Below are 11,788 nucleotides of genomic sequence, written 5' to 3' on the forward strand. Positions count from 1 at the left end.
GATGGACGCATAGTGTGGACACATCGGTTGACCTTGGTGGGGCTCGAACCACCAAGACCAGAGAGGTTGCATCGATCATACAGAGTGTAACTGTCATAATAACTAATATCTAATTCTCCTAAATGATTTTCTCATGTTAAATTGGTCATTTAATATGGGGAAGTACAAAGGGAGAAAAAGCTAGATTATTGGTAAGGCTAGCAGATTGGTCATAGTAGGGATTCAAAGGAGGGAAAATAGGGATCCAAAGGGGGACCATCTGCAGAAGAGCAATGTGTAAGAAATGGGCTCCAAAGACCTTAGGATTCGGCCCATTAAGACTTCCAAAATGCTAAGGTAAGTCCAAATGGTCAAGCTTGGTGGAATTGGATACTTATGTGATGACCAAAAAGTGTTCCAGTGGTCCTAGATATGAGGGGGCGAGCCCTAAAGGTAGGGGAAGAAAGAGAAAAGGTGAGAGAATACACACACACACACACACACACACACACTCCAAAGCTTCCCTTTACAGAATGTGCATAATGGACACATGTCACATGTCCCTAGCCCAATTGCCCACAAGGTGCACTCAAATCCTATTGGATGGCCATAAAGGTGGACCAATAAGAATTCGGCTAGAGTAAATCTAGTTTAATTCATTTAAAAACACTTAATAAAGAACCAATAAAAATTAAGCTCTCTAGAAGACTATTGGACAATCTCCCAAGGGGTCCAATGAGCATTCAGCAGCCCAATGGCTTGCTTGCTTCCTATTGGCCAGAAGACAAAGGGGTCCAATGATTATCTAAAGCTCTCACAAAAGGGGGAAGGGAGACACATGTCACAAGGTTATCACTTATGCTTTGCAGGGGCCAATGGGGTGCCAACAAGAGTAAATTGCAAGAGGGGTCGACCAAGAGAGAGAGGGAAATGATTTTGACAAGGATTATCACACACGCACTCACACAATCTCATGTGTGAAGCAAGAAGACTCTCTCTCTCTCCTTCTCAAGCTTTAATGGAAATCTCATCATCTACTCCAAGCTCGTGAGAAGGGAGGCCTACACCAACAACTCTTGGCTTTGTGATGCAAATACAACCAAGAGACAGGCTTCAATGCATGCTCATTTCCTCTACCATGCTAATTACTAAGCTATGCTAAGCTATTATGAGTGATTATGTGAGGAGATATACTTGTTTCTCGTAAGACTACTCCTTCATTAGGAATCTATTCTAATGAAATGCTCACTAGGTTTATGCTATTTTCCGCTACACACAAGTTACTAGGCCATTAAATGTTACAATGGTCTCAGAGCACAAGGTTTATCTTTTCTTGATCAAGAAGGGAGGTCCTCAAGCTAGCTATAAACGGTTGGTATTATTAATTGTAATTGAGTAAGTAGAATATGGATTTTTCAGCCTTGCAGTGCGCCTGCCTTCGTGCAGATAACGGGGCATCACCGTCAAGAGCTATGGTCTTAATAGTGGAGTCCTATGGGGCTTGCCTATGGCTTAGCCACTATTGAGCTATTAGAAGCTTGACAGGAGTCGGTACTGTTTTGGTATTGAAAGACCCTCTCTTCTATTCCTTGCAATTAATGATATTCGAGCCATGGGTATAGTAGCTTGAGTGCTTTTCTAAAGGGGTAAAGAGGAGCAGTAACTAGGGCTTGAAGTGCCAAAGTATACTAAAAAATATTACACCAAAGAATTTGTTAAAATGGCTAACAATAGTAAAGAGAGTGAAATTAATGTTGATAGCTTTGATAGTAAAGAGAGTGAAATTAATGTTGATAGCTTTGATTTTGCTAATGAGCATGCTACTAATGATGCCCCCATGCTTGTTAACTACCTTGTTTCTAGGCTTCAACAAGCCATGGGCAATCCATCCCTCCAAGCTGAAGTGCAACGGCAGCTTCGTGCTCATGGGATTCTCCAAGCTCCCCACCATGAAGAGAGAGTACCTAGGAAGCCTCCTTGTGAGACTTCCAAAAGAGACCTCTCTCCGATTTGGGAAGAAGAAGAGCATCCATACGAAGAGCTCAAAAATTTGCTTTTTAATAACACATCTCCTTCTTAAAGGAGAACTCAAGAGCCCCCACCAAAAGAACGAGAAAGAAGTGAGTCTCCTGCCACCTCGGCGGAGATGGCTCCACGAAGACAGCGGGCAAAACGCCTTCTAAATGGAGAAGACCATCACACACTTCTCCACACCATAATTCAAAGAGGGATGACAGAAAACAAGAGAAGAAAGAGGTCACCCTCTTCTCCATCTTCTTCCTCTTATGAAAGTGATGGTGCATACAAGGAAGACCAAGGCAAGAAAAAGGCAAGAAAGAGGTCACCCTCTTCTCCATCTTCCTCAAATTCTTCATCTTTGAAGAAAGCGATGGTGCAACTTTTGAACCATCAAAAAGAAGAGGCCATAGGAAATCCTATGCCGCGTGGAAGAGGTCATCCAAGCTCAAGAAGTTCAAAGAGGGAGGAAAGAACATCTCTTTCCTTACCTACAATGGCATCTTTGGTGCTACGAACAAAGTCTTGGCCTTTATCCAACAGTTTGATGGGGCGTTTGGAGATGAGGGCTTCACGGAGTCCTCTAAGCTACACCATGTAGCTATGCATTTTCAAAAGTCCACCAGGCAATGGTGGTCTAGGCTATGGGCAAACGGTGAAGCTCCACAAACATGGAAAGCTTGAAGATCTTCCATCATGAAGCAGTTTTTGGCCACCGATGCCAAAGACAAAGTACTCACCGAATGGTGAAGCTTGAAGCTCTCTCCCTATGAATCCATTCACAAATATGTAGACAAGTTTTGGGACTTACATCTCAAAGCCATTGTCTTCAAAAAGATGGATTTTGGAGAGCATAAACAACAATTCTGTGCAGGCTTAACTGAAGATATGGCGGAGTATGTCAAGTCCCAAAGGCCACGCACCATATCTGCGATCATACACCATACCATGGTGGCTTCACGAATCAATTTCCAAACAGGGGCTAAGAGAAATCTTAAGCCCATGGAAAACAAGGGTTCCAATGAGACTAAGGGGAAGGACAATGTCCAAAAGTCTCCTAAGGGAAATTTCAATAAACAAAAAAGCTAAGGAGAACGGAGTTTACAAAGGCAAAAACAAACTCTCTCCTGAAGAGCTTGAGCGTTATCACAAGGATAACCGTTGTTTCAAATGTGGAGAGCAAGGGCATGCGTATCGTGCTTGCCCCCAAAAGAACACCCGTCATGAGCCTCCTAGAGCTACCTTGGTCGAAATCCAAGAAGAGGAAGCTCACCACAAAGGATCTCCTCTATGCCATGCTTGGGTAAAGATAAGAGAACATGATGCTTTTATTCTCTTTGACCCTGGTTCTACTCACAATTTCACATCCACAGAGTTGGCCACCAAGCTAGGCATCCAAGCCTATGAGATGGGAGATGTCCTACCCGCAGATGGTGCTTTCAAGGGGCAAGAATCTTCAACCACTCCCTTAATTGGAAAATTGAGGATCCATGTCCAAAGCTATGTGGACAAAGAGGACTTCTTTATCTCTCCTCTCAAGCACGAGGATGTAATCCTAGGGGCACCATGATTTGATCGCATGGCTGCCAATGTTAAATTCCTTGAAAGGAAAATCTACTTTAGGTTCAGGGAAAAAGATATGTACATAGATGGTAAGGAATTAGGTAACACCGTACCCATTGTACATACACAAGATTTCAATAAATCAATAAAGAGCTATATTTCGGTGTACATGATTTTTGTTAAAGATTCTCAAAATGAAACTAATGCTTTAGCAAAAGAAAATCTAAAAAATCACAAAGAATTAGAGTTTATCCAATTTTCTCAAGGGATTTCAAGATGTTTTTATTGACCACATCCCCTGTGAACTCCTAAACGAGGCAATGATAACCATGCAATTGAACTTCTTCCAGGAAGTTCACCGCCTAATAAACCTCCTTATAGAGTTTCTCAAGCTCAACAAGAGGAGATTATGCGGCAAGTGCATGAGTTAGTAGAGAAGGGCATGGTTAGGCCTAGCTCATCTCCATTTTGCTCACTCGTGTTACTAGTGCAAAAGAAAGATGGCACATATCGTATGTGAGTCGACTATAGAGCACTAAATAGGATCACTATCAAGAATAGGTTTCTCGTTCCACGGGTAGAAGACCTATTTGATAAGCTACAAGGGTTGGCCTACTTCAGTAGGATTGACCTAAAAAGCGGCTACCATCAAATAAGGATAGTTGATCAAGACATTGTAAAGACTGCATTTCGCACCACGTTTGGTCTTTATGAATACATTGTCATGCCTTTTGGCTTGAACCATTGCACCAGCCACATTCAACTGCTTGATGGAGAAGCTATTCAGCCTCAGCGAACCTTTACTGGAGTGTTCTTCGATGATATTATCATCTACTCTAATTCACTAGACAAACACAAGAAACACCTCCAGGTAATATTTCAAGTCTTACAAGAGAATAAACTTTATGTTAATCGAAAGAAAAGTGAGTTTTTCTTACAAGAGATTCGGTATTTAGGTCACATTATCTCTCAAGATGGCATCCAAATGGATCCATCAAAGCTAGAGGTAATAAAAGGATGTCCTAATCCAAGGAATCTTAATGAACTAAGAAGCTTTATAGGTATGTGTGCATACTATAGACGCTTCATAGAAAAGTTCTCACTAATAGCAGGACCATTACATGACCTAACAAAGAAAAATGTTAGGTATACATGGTATGCCAAGGAGAATAATTCTTTTGAAAATCTTAAAGAAAAGCTTATCTCTCAACCTGTGCTTACATTGCCCAATCTCTGAAATCCATTTGAGGTCCAATGTGACACTTGTGGTGATTGCCTTGGAGTTGTTTTGCTCCAAGAAGAGCACGCTATAGCCTATGAAATTCGAAGGCTTCAACCTTTTGAGCAAGCTCTAGGCATATATGAAAAGGAATTTCTTACAGTTCTACCTACCTTAGACTCATGGAAGCACTATTTACTGGGGACTCCTTTCATTCGGTGGACGGATCACCAAAGCCTTAAGTACTTCATGACGCAGACCAAGCTCTCCAACAAACAAATGAGGTGGGAAATTTTTCTTTCGCAATTTGATTTTGATATTGCTCACATTGCTAGCAAGCATAATCAAGTAGACGATGCACTCTCAAGACGACTGAGAGTGAATGCGGTTTCCATAGCAACTCACAATGATCTATCTTCTATGATAGATGAGTACACTATTGATCCCAATTTTAGAGATGTGATTTCAACCCTTGCACTAGGGAAGAAAGAGGAACCATTTACTTTACAAGATAATTATCTTCTCTATGGTAATAGACTATGCGTTACCAACTCACTACGTAAGAAAGTATTGTATGAATCTCATGCTCTTCCTTATGCGAGACATAGAGGGATTCAGTCTACCCTAAAAGGGATTGAAACATGTTTCTATTGGCCTACCATGAAAGCAAACATATAAGAGTATGTTTTTAAATGTGTGGTATGCCAAAAGACCAAGTTTGATAGAGGGAAGCAACCTGGATTTCTTCAACCTTTGCCAATCCCTAATTCACCATGGGAGAGTATATCCATGGATTTTATCTTTGGATTTTCTAAGTCTATCCATGGGAATATGGATGATAGTAGATGTTATGAGTGCATATAGAGCTAGAAGAGAGCAAGAGGAGGCGCTCACAATGTACAAGAACTTGGACTTGATGATAAGCTTAATATTTATTACAAGACTTAATACCTTATTAAGAGAGCTAGATACAAGACTTGGATTACATGACTTGAGTACAAGACAAGGCTTGATTGCAAGGACAAGACTTGAACATAAGAATTAGAAGAGGGATTTCCTCATAGGAGGCTCACAACTAGTGTTGGCAAGACTGAGGGGCTTCTGGCTCAAGACCCCTTATTTATACTTGTGCTTGAGGAGGTTATTTGAGGAGGTTAGGAATTTCTAGGTTCTTCTTGAGGAGGTTAGAATCTTCTAGAACCTTCTTGATCCTTCTAGTTCTTCTAGAACCTTATGGATCCTTCTTCAACTTTCTAGAGCTTTCCAAAAACTTCTAGATCCTTCTAGAATCTTCTCCAAGCTTCTAGAAACTTCTTGATCCTTCCAGTTCTTTTAGAACCTTCTAGATCCTTCTTCAACTTTCTAGAGCTTTCCAAAAACTTCTAGATTCTTCTGGAATCTTCTCCATGCTTCTAGAAACTTCTAAAATCTCCTTGATACTTTTAGAACCTTCTAGAATCTTCTAGATCCTTCTAGATTCTTCTAGAGCCTTCTAGCGATGATGTAGGCGATGACACAGGCGATGATGCAGGCAACGATGGACTCTCAAGCATCCATGACATTACCCCCTCCTCTAGCGACAAGTTCCACGAGGAGCAGTGGTGTTCCTTGACTTGGGCTTCCATGGATGCTGTTGATGGAACTCTTGGATTTTGAGAGATGCATGCTGAAGATTGTGTGCTGGTTCCCAGGTTCGTTCACTAACATCATAGCCTTTCCAATGCACCAAGTATTGTAACTTGCCACGCGAAACTCGAGAATCTAGGACTTTCTCGACCTCATATTCGTCATGTCCTTGAATCCCAACCGGAGGAGGTGGTTGTAGGGCTCTTCCTGGGATCTTAGATATGTGACAAGGTTCTAGGACTGAGACATGAAAGACCGGATGGATTTTCATGGATGAGGGCAATCGGAGTCGATAGGTGACTGGATTGACTTGACGGATAATTTTAAACGGGCCAAGATTTCGATATCAAGCTTTTGACATGGATGATACGAACGCAGATCACGCCGGAGGAGCCACACTTTATCCCTTCTTTGTATTTTGGATGCTGCATGCGATGGAGATCTGCATTTTCCTTATACTTGGATTGAGCTTCTTTGATATGAATTGTAAGTTCTTTGTGAATTGCAGATAATTATTGTGTAAGATGAATAACAGCTAGATTCTTGATTTGATGGTGTCTGTGGATATCATGTTTGGGATGTTGACCATAATTAGCAAAGAATGGAGTGTGACGGGTGGAGGCATGAAAATTGTTATTATAGGAGAATTCTGCTAGCGGTAGGAGCTCGACCCAATTATCCTGGTGATAATTGATAGTACAACGGAGATACTATTCCAAAACTTGATTTACTCTCTCTGTTTGTCCATCACTTTGTGGGTGATTGGCTGAGGAGAGGTTGATTTGTACTCCGAGTAGCTTGAATAATCTTTTCCAAAAGCTAGAGATGACTTGTAGGCCTCGATCAGAAACTATGTCATTCGGTAAACCGTGATAACGATAGATATGTTGTAGAAATAGTTTGGCCGTACGTACCTTCGCTGGTGATGGTTTTAGTGGTTGGAATGAAGTGTGCCATTTTTGTAAACCGATCCACGAGTAGTAAAATGGAGTCAAATCCTTGTGACAAGGGTAGCTCTACAATGAAATCCATGGAGATGGATGACCATGGTTTGCTTGGAATGGGCAAGGGATGGAGTAACCCATGAGGACGATGACGAGGGGCCTTTGATCTATTGCAAGCGTCACAAGTGCCTACATACTCCTTGACAAGCTTCCACATTTGAGGCCACCAAAAGTCAGGGGAGAGAAGCTCAATTGTCTTATTAACCCCAAAATGCCCTGCTGATGGAAGATCATGCCGTTTCTGAAGTACCTCCAAGCGTGTTGGTCTTGGCGGAATATAGAGAAGACCTTATAGTAAATTAGTCCATCAATTTCTTGAAAGTCCTCATTAACCTCTTGTCCTTGTAGTTGTTGTCTAATATTCTGAGCAAGTGGGTCTTTGACAATTTGCATCTTCACCTTAGAAAGAAAAGTAGAATCTTCAGGATCTTGGCTCATGGTGGCGCTTAGCTTAAGCTGCTCAGGTTTCAAAATCACTGACTTTTGTTGATCAAACACTACGTCGCCTTCTCTAGGTGCAAGGTAGGATCTTCTTGATAAGGCATATGGCTTACCTTGTTGATGGCCAGGTCTATAAGAGATAAGAAAATCAAACCTTGATAGGATACCACTCCACCGGGCTTGGCGGTGATTCAAGACGCGGGATGCCATGAAATATTCCAAATTCTTGTGATCTGTATAGGCAGTGATCTTATGAGGAGCTCCTTCAAGTAGGTGACGCCAAGTGTCGAAGGAGTTGATGATTGCTAAGAGCTCTTTGTCATGGATTTCATAATTCATTTTTGCAGCTAGGAACTAGCGGGAATGAAAAGCCACTGGATGTACTCGACCATCCTCTCCTACTTGGGATATAATAGTGCCAAGGGAAAAATCTAAAGCGTCTGTTTCTAGGATGAAAGGCTTTGTAGGATCTACGTGAATTAGAATGGGTGCGGTCGTGAAAGCTTGCTTAAGAAATGCTTTCGTGGCCTCTGAGTCCCAGACAAACTTATTATGGCATGGTCAATCTTGTGAGTGCTGTAACCACCTTGGAGTATCCCTGTATAAAGATACGATAAGAATTTACAAATCCGAGGAAACATTGAACATCTCTTACCGAGGTGGGTGTCTCCCAATCAAGGATGGTTTGAACCTTCTTAGGATCCATGGAGATGCCCTTTTTAGAAATTACATAACCAAGAAATTACACCTTAGATTGATGAAAAGAGCACTTCTCCAACTTTGCATATAACCCTGATGCACGAAGCTTTTCAAGCACTAATTGTACATGGTGCTCATGCTCTTCTTGATCCTTGGAGAATATCAAGATATCATCCAAATATATTACCACAAAATAATCCAAATACTCTCGAAAGATATCGTTCATTAAATGTTGAAAAATAGCTGGGGCATTTGTGAGACCAAATGGCATGACGGTATATTCAAAGTGGCCATACCTTGTTCGAAAGGTTGTTTTCCATTCATCACCTTCTTTGATTCTGACTAGGTTGTAAGCACCACGAAGGTCTATTTTTGTAAATATTCTTGCCTTGCCAAGGCGCTCAAGAAGCTTTGGGATCAAGGGAAGGGGATAGTGATTCTTGACGGTGATCTTGTTCAGGCCCCTATAATCCACGCACATCCGGAGAGTTCCGTCCTTCTTTTTTACAAAGAGTATTGGAGCTCCTGCTGGGGACTTTAAATGCCGTATGAACCCCTTAACAAGATTCTCATCAATATTTTTTCGTAATTCTACCAATTCATCTTGAGATAACTTGTATATTGGGCCAAAAGGGGGTTGGGTTCCCTCCTGAAGCTCTATAACACAATCATAGGGTTGATGCTCCGATAAGAGGTCTGCATTCTTCTTCTCAAAAACATCCTTGTAATCTTGATATTGACGTGGCAATGCCTCCATGATTTTTGTTGTCGACGTGTCGATTGGTGTTGCAAATATCAGGAAATTTGGATACTTTTTCGCTGCATGCATGAAGACCTTGGCTCCAAGATATATAGGCCTATTATGCCTTCCCTTATTCTTTTGGAATTTTCATGGTTCAATTCTCCAAGCCCTCCAATTGATGTCAGGATTATGTAATTCAAGCCATGGTAGCCCAATAACAATTGGATTGCTTGAGCTTTGTATAATATTGAACGCTATTCTTGAAACATGCTCCTGCAATGTTACTTCTATGGGGCAAGTTTCATACCTGACATCCTCTGATGTGAGGGGACGACCATCAATGACTTCTATAGTTGCTGGATTATACTTCTCCACAAGTGGTATGCCTTGTTCTTTTGCAAATTCTTTGTCCATGAAGGACACCGTTGCGCCTGAATCTAGTAATGCTTCACAATCCATGTGCCTACCCGGCATATGGATCTTGACGGGTAGCACAAAACTTGAAGTGGAATCAGCGGGAAGAAAGAGACCTTTTTTTTATTGTCTTTTGTCCAACCGGTTGGTCTCTATTGGGGTTGGACGTCCATGTTTTCCGAACATGTTGAGGCCATTGCACCATGAACCTTCATCCTTCTCTTCCTTGGACACTGTTGAACTATGCGCCCCTGCTCTCCGCAATACATACATAAGCCATTAATGCGTCGCCTTTACTTCTCCTGGGCTGAGAGAGGTTGAAATCGTGCTGAATCAATTTGCATGGGCTCAATGCTTGATTCATGGCCCTGTTGAGGTGTGTAGCCATTATGTGTCACTTCTATTCGGGGTCGCAATGGTGCCCCAAGACGCCTCTCTTGTCTCCTCTCAAATAGTCGATTATCACATTCTATTGCTTGAGAGATGAACTCGCTTAGTGTGTGAACCTTTGGCATAGTCAATAAAAGATCTTTTACATCATCCTTTAATCCCCATTGAAATTGGCTAATGAAATATTCCTCATGCCAAGTCAGATTACAAGTGAGCTGTTGAAATTCAGATGCATAGACGGATGCAGGTCTTGATCCTTGATGGAGATTTCTAAGTTTGGTTTCAGAAACCCTTGCTCTATCAGTATCCCCAAAGGTTGCTGAGAACTCCCGCACAAAAGCTTCAAAGTCATGAAGGAGAGGAGATCCTTTTCAAGTAAGGGAGCAAAGAGCCGTATTCGAGAGGAGGGTCCCAATAAGGCCTACTTGAGAGGCATCATCTGGATAACGCTCTTGTTGAATTCAAATGAAGGGACGCGCTTGTTGGAGAAAACCTCTAACTTTGATTTGGTCCCATCAAATTTTTCAGGTATGCTGACCTTCGGCTCCTTCTTATGTTGTTGAGAATAGCTAGATCTTGCAACTTGTGCTTGATGTGTGCTTGTCTCTTGAAGCTCTTGAATTTGACGTTGAAGATCTTGCAACGCCGGTCCCAAGATTAGGGGTTGCCCTGCTTGAAGTTGAGCATTACTCTTGCGAAGTTCTTGTAACTGAGCTTGGATGCTTTGCAATGTTGTTTGATGACACCTTCCATCGTCGGCTCCATGATGGCTTGAGAAGATTAAGAGATGGCAGTCTTCCCAAACTGTTATGAGTGCGTATAGAGCTAGAAGAGAGCAAGAGGAGGCACTCACAATGTACAAGAACTTGGACTCGATGATAATATTAATACTGATTACAAGACTTAATACTTGATTAAGAGAGCTAGATACAAGACTTGGATTACATGACTTGAGTACAAGCCAAGGCTTGATTGCAAGGACAAGACTTGAACATAAGAATTAGAAGAGGGACTTCCTCATAGGAGGCTCACAACTGGTGTTGGCAAGACTGAGGGGCTTGTGGCCCAAGACCCCTATTTATACTAGTGCTTGAGGAGGTTATTTGAGGAGGTTAGAACTTTCTAGGTTCTTCTTGAGGAGATTAGAATCTTCTAGAACCTTCTTGATCCTTCTACTTCTTCTAGAACCTTCTAGATCCTTCTTCACTTTCTAGAGATTTCCAGAAACTTCTAGATTCTTCCGGAATCTTCTCCAAGATTCTAGAACCTTCTTGATCCTTCCAGTTCTTTTAGAACCTTCTAGATCCTTCTTCAACTTTCTAGAGCTTTCCAAAAACTTCTAGATTCTTATGGAATCTTCTCCATGCTTCTAGAAACTTCTAAAATCTCCTTGATACTTTTAGAACCTTCTAGAATCTTCTATATCCTTCTAGATTCTTCTAGAGCCTTCTAGCGATGATGTAGGCGATGACACAAGCGATGATGCAGGCAACGATTGACTCTCAAGCATCCATGAAAGTAGAGAGGTTCAACAAACAAGCTCATTTTATACCTGTCAAAAAGACTATCAAAGCCCATCAAATGGCAACCCTCTTCATATCACAAATCTTCAAGTACCATGGCTTGCCGATGTCCATAGTGTCAGATAGAGATCCTAGAATGACCAATAATTTCTGGAAGGGTCTCTTTGAGAAT

The sequence above is a fragment of the Adiantum capillus-veneris genome, chromosome 1 (assembly GCF_014529385.1).
Source record: "Adiantum capillus-veneris isolate H3 chromosome 1, ASM1452938v2, whole genome shotgun sequence".
NCBI lineage: Eukaryota > Viridiplantae > Streptophyta > Polypodiopsida > Polypodiales > Pteridaceae > Adiantum > Adiantum capillus-veneris.